Source organism: Canis lupus, chromosome 7, assembly GCF_003254725.2.
Source record: "Canis lupus dingo isolate Sandy chromosome 7, ASM325472v2, whole genome shotgun sequence".
In the NCBI taxonomy this organism is placed as follows: Eukaryota; Metazoa; Chordata; class Mammalia; order Carnivora; family Canidae; genus Canis; species Canis lupus.
In genome coordinates this window covers 48264995-48278861 of record NC_064249.1, presented here as the reverse complement: position 1 = coordinate 48278861, position 13867 = coordinate 48264995, and the positions used below count along the sequence as shown (strand labels likewise).

The window sequence follows — 13867 nt, the reverse complement described above, 5'->3', positions numbered from 1 at the left end:
GTGTGATCTGGGATGGCAGCAGTGCTGGAGGGGCAGAGGGTTCGTGCCTCCCACTTTGAATAACGAGCAGAGCCAAGAACTAAGAGCTTCCACAACCTTCCTCTGCTTCTGCAACCCTTGCTCTGTATCTTGGTGTCTCAGGAAAATGATGGATGGGTTCTGGAGTGAAATGCTGGTATGACAAGAGGTACACCAGAGTCACAAGAATGCAGCTGTTCTCCTTTATTGGCCACCAAGACTGGCTGATGTAAGACAATCATCTCTGTTTCCTGGCCGCAGCCCCTCATTGGTCCAATTAGGCTTGCTGTGTTACGGCCCTGGTGTTGATCTTCTTAAATACAAACAGCAGAAAATATCCTGGTATCAGAACTTTAAAAATGAAAGGAATCCATGTTAGTTAATATCTTCAGCTGATACTATGCAAGCACTCCACCTCCACCCGATAGATGAGAAAAATATGTCTGATCTCTCCATTTCTTCTGCCACTGTTATGGTCCAAGCCATCACCATTTCAGGCCTTGGTTTAATTTTTCAGCCTTTGTTGTGTCACCAGTCTTCCCTGCCTCCAGTTCTCCATCTTAATATATCCGGCTCACTGCTGCCGGAATGATTCTTTCTAATACTATCATTCGTCTGCTCAGGAGACTGTTGTGTGCCCTACCATGCACAGGATAAAGAATAAACTCATTAGCTGTCTACTGAAAGCTGTGCAGAAGCCACGTTTATGTTCCATCACCACAAACATAGGATAGGTTGGCTTCTTTGCTCTCCCCCAACTTGGCCATTTTTCCTCCCCAAATGCTACATACTTTCACAGGATGGTTTCCTGCTCTGAGATGTGATCTACTTCTCTATGTCACCTGGATATATTTTTATGCATTGATTGACTCACTTGTGGCATTCCGGGCACGCCTCTCTCATGGGACCTTGACCTTGGCGGGGGTTCGGGAGGGGTAGGGTGGTGGTGCAGAACCTGTGGTTCCCTAGTTTGAGGCATATACATTTGATTGAATGGAATTAACTACAGGTTTCTGCTCATGTTCTTTCTCCTTTGGGAATCTTCTCCTAAACCTTGCCTCCAGCCATGTTTCCTCCAACTGCCCTGCATTCTGTAACTTATTGAGTTCTTTTTATCTCTCAAGATCCTGCTTATACATCAAGCTGTTTGTGAAACCTCACCAAGCTCTCTCCCCTCCGTTTACCTTCGTTGCAAGCAGTTGGGGAGAAGCAGCCAGGTTACTCAGAGTTGTGTTTTCACACTACAGCCCAGGTCCCCCATGCTTGTTTGGGGGATGAATATTATTAATTTTAATAGACACAGAGAGAGGCAGAGATATAGGCAGAGGAAGAAGCAGGCTCCCTGTGGGGACCCCCATCTGGGACTCGATCTTGGAACTTCAGGGTCACACCCTGAGCCCAAGGCAGATGCTCAACCACTGAGCCACTCAGGTGCCCCTATAAGTTTTAATTCTGAGACACTATACAAGGAGATTATATAGGTAGGGCTGGCAACACTGACTTTTTTTTTTTTTTTTAAATACATGAAGGGATAAGATTTGCATGAAATGGAATCTGGCCAAGATCAGAGTTGGAAAGAAGAAGATGTGGAATTCAGATCATTATTTATGAATTCAACTGAATGATTTTTTCACTGTTTCCATAGTGAGGTGATTGCCAGAGGCCCCTCCCCACAGATTCTAGAAATCCTAGCTATCCACCTGGATTGCCCCAAGCTTTCAGTATGATGCTTCCATATCCCCCTCACCCCTGAGCCTCCACTGATCTCTGGCTTCTCTGTCAGTTGGCCGGGCTATTTGTATGCGTGTTGACATTTGTGGAGTTCCTAGGTACTAGAGATTTCATAGTTGTTATGCAATTCTTACAAAAACTCTTTTCCCTACCTATTTATTATCTCTTATTAATGTCACGTATTTCGAAAATTTCTCAGTAGGAGAATAAAAGCTTTTAGTAGATATTTGTATCAACCTACTTGTAAGAGAAGCCACACTCCAATTCTTATCTTCTGTCTCTGATTCCATGGTATTTCCATCAAGACCACACTGCCCAATTAAGGAGCAGAGGGAGTTAGGGCCTCTTGGATGTGAGTGTGTCACATTCTTAATAACACATATTTGAAAAATTCCTTGTATTCTCCACCTTTTAGAAATCCTCCTTCTTTGGGAATCTAACAAGCAACTGACCAAACACTAAAATGGAAGATCATCTTTGGCCCATTTTGTTCTTCGTAAAACAAGAAAAGCACAATTTCTTTATCAGTAAGTACATTTTTTTTTTCTGCCTGTTGCACAACTCTATTTCAAAAGTCCCTATCCTTTTGGTGCAAGTGCTATGTTATTAGATAACCCAGCTCTACCGGAGCAAAATGACAAGGGAAGAGAGGCATTCTCCTGAAAATACCTGTTCGATATGTTGTTCTTGAATATACCTTCTGCCATGGGCAGTGTTTCTTTTTTCTGTGAAGTTGAGGTATTAAGGGAATGTGGGCTTTCTCTAACAACAAAAAAGAGAGCGTGGAATTTGGGGGGAAAGAAACATATTTCAAAGCTATTTAACATCAAGAAACTCATGCAACTCAGTAGATAGGGCATGTTAGAAATAATATTGTGTGCTCTGGCCAAAATTACTTAATTATCTGGATCTTTTCTGGACCTGGAAGGTCACTTTGTCCACATGATTATAAAGGGCCCAAGTTTAAACACAAATTACATAAATGGTCACTTGCTTGGAGAAGCTTAAAGAGATGAGAGATGAGTGATGGAATCATTGATTTAAAGGGCTATAAGAAATCTTAGAGAGTATCCTCTGGAATGATGTTTTGCAAACCACTGGTCATAACCCTTTAGTTAGGCATGAAATCAATTTAATGACAGCATTTTAAAAATTAGAATAGAACAGACCAGTACAGCAGAGTGCACTGCATATAATATTAGTGAGTTTTCATGGAATTTTTATTTTTATGCATACATACTCAGTGTTCAATTTAAAACATATCTGTATATTTCTTACAGTGGGTCATATCAAAATTCTTAAAACCCATTACCCACTAAATTACATGAGAACAGGGAACTGAATGTCCTATGGCTAGCACCCAAAAAAGGTATTCAAAAAATATTTGTTGACTGATCTAGTCCACCTCTTTTATCTTACAGTCATAACACTGTGGCCTAGAAAGGTGAAATGCTTTCTCTAAAATCATAAAACTGGTTCATGACAGAGTCAGGAGTTCTTGGTACTGAGTTATAACCTAAAATGCTTCTACTGTTTCTTTTTCTTTTTCTCTTTTTTTAAGATTTTATTTATTTTTGACACACACACACGCAGAGAGAGAGAGAAGAGGCAGAGACACAGGCAGAGGGAGAAGCAGCCTCCATGCAGGGAGCCCGACGTGGGACTCAATCCTGGGACTCCAGGATCACGCCCTGGGCTGAAGGCGACGCTAAACCACTGAGTCACCCAGGCTGCCCTACTCTATCTTTCAAGAAAAACTTTTTGGTAGCATTGTCATTGCATTGGCAATTGAAACCATTTCCCTTAAAACATGAATCCCCTGGGGTGCCTGTATGGCTCAGTCGAGCCTGTGCTGAGCATGGAGCCTGCTTAAGATTCTCCCCAGGACTCCGGGGTCGCTCAGTGGTTAAGTGTCTGCCTTCAGCCCAGGGCATGATCCTGGAATCCTGGGATTGGGTCCCACATTGGGTTCCCTGCATGGAGCCTGCTTCTCTCTCTGCCTATGTCTCTGCCTCTCTCTCTCTCTCTCTCTCTCTGCGTCTCTCATGAATAAATAAATAAAATCTTAAAAAAAAAAAAAGATTCTCTCTCTCCCTCTGTCCCCTGCCACCATGCTCTCTCTCTCCTTCTCCGAAAATTTTTTAAAAATTAAAAAAATATATATCATATTAGAAAATGTCATAAAATGTGAATCCCCTTTCCATGGATTTGATATATTCCTGGTCTCCCCAGGGCTTGTGGGTCTTCCTACTATACCCATTCACCTTTGCCCTGGGCTTGGTACCTGTCCTCAGACCACTGACTATCATCTCATTCCTGAGCTTGCTTAGACTTTTGGTCATGGTCTCCCTTACTTTGGCCCCTGCCATGTTGTGTTAGATGCCAAACCCCATCACTCAGACATGGTCATCATTAACTCACACTTTTTTAAAAAATTCATTTTGCTTAGTTGTAGTAATATCACAAATTTGCATTTTGCTTTCTTCTACTGACATTTTATTCAAATGCCTATAGCAAGAGGACTCAGAAATAGGGTGGCTTTTCAGAAGACAAAACCCTGAGTTATGTTACATGTTAATTGGATTTTGATTGTAGGAATCTTTATTTCCCAAGAGTAAAGGAGATGCATCTTTATATCAGGCTATAGAAAACCCAATAGCCATTGAGCCATTGTGTGTTAGAGCAGCGACAGTGGAAACCAACAATCTTCTCCTATTTGGTGCTTCTCTCCATGATGGCATGGCTCTGTCTAGAACCCCTCTTCTCTCCCCCAGTGCTAAGCCACTGTTGGCTGTAAAGGGGAGGATGCCATTGTGAAGTAGTGACTTGTGCTGATGGAGTAATGCACTATTTCTTTTGTACTTGGGTCTTGTTTCAGAGAGGGAAAACTTCTTCCTGTTTTGATAATTAAATAACTCCAGGGACTTGGAAAGACAGAGTAACACAGACTTGTTAAAGAACAAAGGTAAGATGACATATTGTATTTTTTAAAACATCAGATTAGAAGTGAGGTGATTGGAGCTTAATTCTGTCTCCAAAAACTTGTAGTTTGGGGACCAGTCACTTCCTTTGTTTAAACCTCAGTTTTTGCATCTGCAAAATGGAGATTTGGTAAGATCAGTAGTTCTGAACCTTGATATCAGGATCACCTGAAGAGTTAAAAACAAAAACAACAAACTGATAGATGGGCTCTACCTATAGAGATTCTGATTTAAATTGGACTAGTGTGGAGTCCAATTTAGGTATCAAAACAAAATTCCTCAGATTATTATAATGTATAGTTAGGTCTAGGTGACTCAGGGTCTTTCAAGATCTGATCTATTATGATAATTACAGTGAAAGCATGCAGGTATTAGGCAAATAACTATTTTAGCTATGGTAGAAATACAACTCACACTAGAATGAGAAAAAAATGAAAAGAAGATGTTTAATGACTCTGGGCTTCAGGGCTTCCCAGTTTGAACTTTGTTTTCATCTGTGGTTTGATCTTATTTTCTCCTTGATGCAGTTTGGCTCCCAATATTTGCCAAGGAAAGTTGGTGGCCCTGGATTCACCTATTGCAGATTCACCTACTGTGGATTCCTCAGTGGAAAAAGGAATTTCTTCCTTCTAATAACTGTATATCAACTCCAGAGATGGGCTCTCAGTGGTCTTGCTTGGCTCATCTGTCCCTCTCTTGGTGTGTTGGGTTGTGTGATTCACAGTCTCACTAGATGGCAGCCATGGTCATGTCCTAGACAGATCTCTCATCTAGAGTATCTGCTGTGGGGAGCATAGCTGACTGAGTGCCTTGAGCTGCTGTTCCTTTGGATCTACTACATCTTTCGGGCCAGGCCACATTTTCACTGGGCCACTCCCAACCAGTGACCAAGCACAGTGAGGGAACTCAAATCAGGCCATTCCTGTCTGATGAGGGATTCCTCTAATGGGCTCTAGTGAGTTCAGGGGACTCCTCCACCCCCACCATTGGTCTGGCTGAGACTCTCAGAACTGCCTTATAGTCTGAAGCCCTTTCTACCCAATTATTCCTCCCCTTTCTTCTTTTATAGATGCCAGACCTGCATCAGGGTCTAAAATGAAGGTTCTCATTACGTATTTCTGCTCTCTCCTTAATCCTTCACTGGAGTTTCCTCCTAGAAATATCTTGCTTACTCATCCAGACCTAGTGTGTACTTCTGGGAGGACCTGAACTAATTCAAATTAGAAATGTGGAATGAGGAGGAGATGGTTCACCTAGGGAAGGATGTCAGGTGTTTGAAAGAAAACAAATGCCCACTATAGGCTGTATCTTTGGGTCTCTGTCCAGAATGGGTTACTCTATAGAGAGGATACAGGACAAATGATAATACTGAGCAACTAGGCATGTTTCAAACCCTCAGATATCTTTTCAAGGAAACTGATATTCCTAATGGCCAGTGAAACCCTTCAGGACATCAGATCTTAATATGTTGAAGAGTTTGTTAAAACGAACTTAATCAAGATGCACATCCAGAGTTGGTATGTGTATCACTCTGCAGACCTCAGCCTCCAAGCCACTTTTATTACTACCATTACACTACCTATTTGATGTTTCCAGAGCCAATTTAACTTTTTTTTTTTTTAATTTCAGGAAAGAGAAATACTATTTCTGCTCATTATTTCGGCCTGCAAAAGCTAATATTTTGTTGTATTTGCTTCATATTTGGTTTTTGGCTTTTGTTTAATGATTCCACTTTTTTAGGAATCAGGACCTGAAATGCAAGGTTTTTAGAGGAGAGTAAGCTGAATTCTCCCATTACTCCTCAAGACTTAGCCTCAAGATGTCAGCCCCGTGATCCACTGATTTTCATGGAGTTAATCCACTTGATATTCATGAATTCTTTCTTTGGGGAAAATTATTTGAAAGCTTATTATTATACTAGTGATCCTGAGAGGAGTTACTTTCAAATTTGATCATCTTTTATAAGCTCTTCAATGTGAGCTACTTATTAGCTCAGATTTCTAGCTGGCAGCTTGCTGAGAGCAGGACAAGGAAGGAGCAGTACAGTTGCAGTGAATTTGGGGGCAAGGAGCAGAAATATCTGCAGTACAGGGTGCTGGCTTCACAGGCTGGCTCTAAGGGCCACAAGGGTCATGAGCGTGAGCTATCAGGGGCCACTGGGCACCTCTAGGAGACTATGAAATGAGGAAACAAGGAGATTGAAGAAGACATGGGGGAAGATGACAGCAGAGGTTTTCTGCTTTGTGATTTTGCCTGGGACCTGGCTTGGACTCCGCTCTGCCTTTGCAGCAAGATGTGCAAGAGGTACAGTGACACCCTGAGTAGAACAGGTGGTCACAACCTCCCTTGCTTCTCTCTGGCCAGAAGGAGGCTAATGTCCAGCCCCTGGCGAGGCACACTCGACTCACCAGGCAGAGCACAATGAGCCGAGGATATTTGCCAACTCCCCTGCCCAGCCAAGCTGTGAGACCAACTGTTCCTTATTTTCCAGGCATCGAGCTGCTTATGGAATTTGCTCCTTCAGATAGGAGTTGTATCCAAATTCCTCTCCTCTGGATTTGCTTGATGTCCAAGCCTGAAGTCAAGCCAACATTGGCTATCATATCTTCTCCCAACCACACATTTAACAACCATAATAACCACACCACACATTTATGGTTCACTTCTTGTTTTCCAGGCCCTCTACATATTCTATGTGATTTGATACTAGAAACCAAACTCTATGTTGGGTTGGGAAATGTTATCACCTGTTTGGGGGGTATAAGCCTGAGGTCCAGAGAAGCTAGTATAAAGCCAGTGTCAGGGCTGGGAGTCCATCTATGGTCCAGGGATACCAGTCTTTTACCTCTTGGGAAGAAAATGTACATTCTAATTTTCTACTGGATAATATTTTCACTCTCTATGTCTTTTCTTTTCAGGGTTTTTGTTGTTATTGTTGTTCTCAAGTAGCCAAATGAAGGAAAGGAAGGGTTTTCACATGGTGAGGCCCAAGGCCTATCCACTTGATAGGGCAAAAGTAGAACTTGTTGGAACAGATGGTTATGTTTTATAGGAGGAACATAAGAGCAGAAATAAGAAAACCTTAATTTTAGTTCTGACTTTTCAGTGAATTATCTCTGTGATATTCATAAAATACACTTAACCTCTCTGAGTTTAGTTCTCTTCTTAAGCAGGAATAATACTAACCTGCCATTTATACAGTTAGATTAAACTATAAAATAAAACTGCATTTAAAATTATAAAGCACCATTCAAGTAGAAAGGTATTTTTCTGCATTGTTTTAATTATTTTTACATAGAAGGACAAAATAGATATCTGTTGGAGGAATGAATGAAGAGATGAATGAGTGATTTGGGTTTTTTGAATACTCTACAATTCTACATCTTCTGGAGCTCTTGCAATCTGTGCAATTCTTTGAATCCTCCTTCTTCCCAGTTTTTCACTGATTGAGGTTAGATTGTCTTTTCCCCTTTGCCTTTTACTGGATGATCACTGAAGAACTCAGTGCATGGTCACTATCCATGAACCCTAAGATTGTCTGTGACAGCCCCTCCCCATGCCTGAGAGCACTGAGAAAATACTTTCTGAGCCAAATGGCCTCACTTCCCACTCTGTTCTCCATTCTAGCCAGCAGTTTCTTAGAAGTTGCTGTCACCAAATTTGACTAACAGTGAAAGTCATGGATACTCAGGGAAGTGTAACACACTTACAGATTCAAAGAACCTTAGAGCTAAAGGAGTCTGAGACACCATCTTAACCATCTCCTTATCTTCCAGATGCAGCTCCTGAGGTTCACAAGGATCAAAAGGGCAGTACTGGGCTCACTTCAGCTACTTAATGCCAGAATCACTAAATCCAAGACTCTAGACTTACCAGTGTGGTGGTCTTTCCAATTTCTAATTTTGGGAGGAGACTACAGAATGAGGAAGCCAAAGGAACCTCTGAGACTGTCTGTGCTTGGGGCTTTCCTCAGATACAAGAGTGAATTTCAGAAGGTTTGTGTTTGTTGTGCTCACCTCTCAATTTTGAAGACCTCCTTTTTTTTTTTTTAAGATTTTATTTATTTATTCATGAGAGACACAGAGAGAGAAAGAGAGGCAGAGACACAGGCAGCGGGAGAAGCAGGCTGTGGGACTCAATCCGACATGGGACTCGATCCCGGGTCTCTAGGATCAGGCCCTGGGCTGAAGGCAGCGCTAAACCGCTGAGCCACCTGAGCTGTCTGAAGACCTCCCTTTAAAAACTTCCTTCTTCCAGTTCTATCCCACGGAAGCGAACTCTTCTAGGCAGTATTATTTTTCTGATTTATGCTTTAGGAGACTCAAGATTTAGTGCCTACCTTCTTGTTGTTTGTACACTTTCTATTTTTTATTTCATGGGAGGATGAATTCAGTGGATGACTCACACAGAGCTTATTGAGGAAAATGCTAGAGTGTTGATCCCACCTTTGTTCAATAATTTGGAAATTAGAGATATCTTATCAGGTTTGAACAAGCTGGAGCAGGCTGGAAAACTTCTCAGTGGTCAGATTTCTTTTCTGTCTTTTAGGGGGTGGGATGGGGATGGTCATTGCTTTAAATTTTGTGGGGAGCACAATTGGCTATGATATTGTCTTAGTTTCAGATGCACAGCATAATGATTTGCCATTTGTATACTTTGTGAGATCATCACCACAGATCCAGCCAACACCTACCACCACACACAGCCTCAGTATGCTTTCATATTTATGATCCTCTAAAAGCATTCTTTTTTTCTTGACTTATTCAACAAATATGTCTTGAGTTCCTATTATGTTCCTGGCACTGTAGGTATAGATCACTTAACATAGTTTACAGATCAACTGAAGGTAGTGACTCAGCTAAGCAGGGAGGAAACAAAGCTTAGAGTTGGGGCCTTCTGGTTGTAGGTTCAGTAATCTTTCTGATATATCATGTGGTGGGTCTCTTGACTTCTGCTCTAGGCTCAATTCCTCCAGAATAACACTATGTACTCATAGCATGAAACAATCATATAGATACAAAAGGTCAAAGCTTGGATTTGAATATTGTGGAGTAAGCATGCAGTTAGTGGCTGAATTTCTCACAGTTTAACTGTATGTGTCCCTTCTGATTATTCCACAGCCTTGTTATGCTGGTTGGTAGGTGTTTGAATGTTGTCTGGTTATGACTCCATCAACCCAGGCTGTGATTTCTTTGTTTATTGTTTATTTCATAAACATTTTTTAATTGTGGTAAGGTACACATAAAATGAAATTTACCACCTTAACCATATTTCAACATACAGTCCAGTGGCCTTAAGTATATACACATCTTGTGCAAGCAATCTCTGGAACCCTTTTCATCTTGTAAAACTGAAGCTCTGTACCCAAGAAACAACAATTCTCCATTCTCCGTACCCACCCCCCAACCCCCAATCCCTGGCAACTACCTGTTTATTTCCTGTCTCTGGCTTTGTTCTGTCAGACAAAGAGTCAGCATTCTGCACCCACACTCTTCTCTTCCTGTCCTCCCCATACAGTTATGCACATGCTCAGTGTCCTTGACATCTGAGCCAAGGATTATACATAAATTATGTTTTCTTTCTTATATATATTTTTTTGTTTTGTCCAGATTTATAATCACCTCATTTTAAAATTTGGTCATTTCTCTCCATATCTATTGCTAATTTTTCCCTCAAAATTTAGTGGCTTCTTACTCAAGGCCTTTATAAGGTTAAACATATCAGACCTTTCATGATCTCCTGGTTTTCTTGGAATGCTTCTCCTGAAGCCCTCTGTTCTTATACCGTTCCTATCTAGATGGGTTGTTTTCTAACAGGCCACATTGTTTTTGGACTGAATTAGCTGTTTAGCTTTGGAAATGGTGTCGGCCAGAACTATGCCAGCTTCTCACTGGTTCTGGTGTGGCTTATTCATTTATTGAACCCTTTTTTTCAGTTGTGCTCTGGGGCCAACCCTATGCCAGGCCATGGAAATGGGTCAGAGGGATGGTGTGGAGAGAGCATAGCACAAACCTCAATTTCTTCTTCTAAAATTGTGACAATAAAGTTTATTTCACAGAGTCCTTCTGAGAATCAATGGTATAAGGTCTGTGGAAGCACTTAATGGTAACTCATGAGAGAAATAAGGGGTGGTATTACTTTTATGCAGGAAAGAGTCAAATAGTCATTGCACATAGCATCCTACTATCCTTGTAGGCAGGTACACTGATCTATAAGCTTCTCTTACATGGGAAATGGATGCTGTTCACTGTTGTATCTTTGGCCCTTTGCACTGTGTCTGACACATGATGTATGTTTGAGGATATAAGGAAGTTGATACCAGAGGAAAAATACAGAAAATAAGTCCTATGGAAGTTCACAGAAGTGAATAAATTCAGTTATATGAAAAGATGTTCCAACAGCATTCATGGAGGCTTAATTGAAGGAAGACCTTTCTAAAAATAGAACTACTAACCATGCAATCAATGTCCAGTAGCAGAATTACTGGGTCATATGGTAATTCTATTTTTTATTTTTTTTAGAGGGGGAAGGAGAAGGGGCTGAGGGACAAGGACAAAGAGAATCTTTATTTATTTGAGAGAGAGAGAGAGGAGAGAGAGAGAGAAAGTGAGCGTGAGTGGGGGGAGGGGCCGAGGGAGAAGGGGAGAGAGAATCTTTTTTTTTTCTTTTAAGATTTTATTTATTTATTCATGAGAGACACACAGAGAGAGAAAGGCAGAGACACAGGCAGAAGGAGAAGCAGGGAGCCTGATGTGGGACTCGATCCCAGGTCTCCAGGATCAGGCCCTGGGCTGAAGGCGGTGCTAAACCGCTGAGCCACCCGGGCTGCACGGGAGAGAGAATCTTAAGTAGACTCCTTTCTGAGCACGAGCCCGACCTCGAGCTCCATTTCAAGATCCATGAGATCAGGACCAGAGTCACAACCAAGAGTCTGATGCTTAACAGGGTCCGTACCCAGTGTGGAGCACTACATGGAGCTTGATCTCATAACCCTAAGATCATAACCTGAGCCAAAACCAAGAGCTGGATGCTTAACTGACTGAGCCACCCAGGTGCCCCTCTATTTTTAATTTTTTGAGGAACCTCCATACTGTTTTCCACAGTGGCTGGACCAGTTTACATTTCTAACAATAGCACATGAAGGTTCCTTTCTGTCCACATCTTTGTCAACACTTACTTTTTCTTGTGTTTTTGGTTTTAGCTGTTTTTATTTCACTCATGTGGAATTTAAGGAACAAGACAGGGACACCTAGGTGGCTCAGTGGTTGAGCATCTGCCTTTGGCTTAGGTCATGATCCCAGGGCCCTGGGATCAAGTCCCACATCAAGCTCCCTGTGGGGAGCCTGCTTCTCTCTCTGCTTACGTCTCTACTTCTCTATGTCTCTCATGGACAAATAAATAAAATCTTTAAAAAAAATAAGAGAAATGAGCACTAATGATAAAAAGAGACAAAAAAACAAAACAAAACAAAAGATTCTTACTACAGAGAACAAACTGCAGAAGTGGGTGGGGTCATGGGTGAAACAGTGTCATTATATAAGAGACACTTATCCTGATGGACACTGAGAAATGTATCGAATTGTCAAATCATTGTATTGTACACCCGAAACTAACACTGTATGTTAACTATACTTGAATTAAAACAAAAGACAAAACAACTTAAAAAAATCTGTGCTGCATGTAATAAAAATATAATAATCTTGTATGGGTGTATGGCTGCACATTTTCAAAGTAATTTTACAATAATCCCTTCATTTGATTCTTACTATGATTATAGTACTGTGAAAGTGATAATAATACATGCTAAGCACTATTCTACATATATTATTAATATATTATTACATTATATCAATTATTAATACAATACATGTAAATTCATTCAATACTCACAAAACCTTGTGAAGCAGGTCACTATTATCATCTCTGTAAGACAGACAATGAAACTAAGGCGCAGGAAGTTAAACAACCTCCCTAAGGTCACACAGCTTAAAAGTGGCAGAGCCGGGATTTGATAACATGCCTTCCAAAGCCCACGTCTGGTGCTCTTAACCATCACACCAAGTTGGGAGAGAAGCAAACCTGAGGCCTTTTGGCCCCGGTGTGAGCCATGCCTAAGTGATGCAGGCACCAGAGAGTGGCCGCCCCTCAAAAGAAGGCAGCTGACCCTCAATTCTGGCTGGTTTTTGCTGGGCTGGACTGCATGTCCACTTTGCCATTTCTGAACATTATGTGGCGTCCTCCAGTTTTTGAGTGTGTCCATTAAGTAAATATATGCTTTCTTGTGTGTGTGTGTGTGTGTGTGTGTGTGTGTGTGAGACAGCAGTGTTTACCCCACACAGACCGGGAGGGCGGTTTGGCTTGCGTGCTCTGCAGGCCCGTGGCCTCCAACGTCACTGAAGCCTGGGGAAACGCCACCGTTGCAGGCGCGCGGCGAGAGCTTCAGTGACTCGCTTGAGGTGAGAACCGTTATTTGACTCCGGGTGTCACGAAGACCCAGCTTTTATCTTGCTGTCCTACGTGTTCTGTGTCGTGTTTCTGCGAAGGCGGGGTGAAGACAGACATACCTGAAGCGGGAGCCACGCTCCCTTCCATGGAAGGCATCTCATGTTCCCTGGGCTGGGGTGCACCGGCCCGAGGGGGCTCCCGGGTGGCAGTTGGTCAAGCATCCGGCTTTGCTTTTGGCTCAGCTGGTGATGGAGGGTCTTGGGATGGAGCCCCGTGTCCGGCTCTGCGCTCAGCACACGGTCTGCCTAGGACTCTTCCTGCCCCTTCCCCTGCGCTTGCTCTTTCTCTCTCAAAGTACGTAAATGAACCTTTAAGAAAAATGGCCTCGGATTCCTCGTCATTCCTGTCCTGGAGGGATGGAGAACGATTCTGCTCTCCTAGTGAATTGCTTGACCCGAGGAACACGGCAGGAGCGATGCTCTGAGGCTCCCGAGATTAGTTATAAGGGGCCTTAGAGCATCTGGTCGCCGAGCTCTGGGGACCCTTTCCCGGACCGAGCTGCGTGGAGAGGCCCCGGGCCCGGCTCGGCCCGCGGCCACCAGCAGGGCAGGCGCCCGGCCCAGGCTTCAGACACCGCAGGGGCCGCGGAATCCAGGTTCTGGCCTCTGCTACATTCCCGGCCCACAGAGGTG

General features: G+C 42.6%; 1 long non-coding RNA gene across 1 annotated transcript; it reads right to left on the bottom strand.

Annotated features, from left to right (window-relative positions):
- Window positions 1-207: 207 nt before the first annotated feature.
- Window positions 208-13135, bottom strand: LOC118355347 (uncharacterized). Its single transcript, XR_004817677.2, has 2 exons — window positions 12621-13135; window positions 208-369 (listed from the first exon to the last, which is right to left on the bottom strand). It is a non-coding gene; the product is annotated as an uncharacterized LOC118355347 (long non-coding RNA).
- Between the last annotated feature and the right edge of the window lie 732 nt (window positions 13136-13867).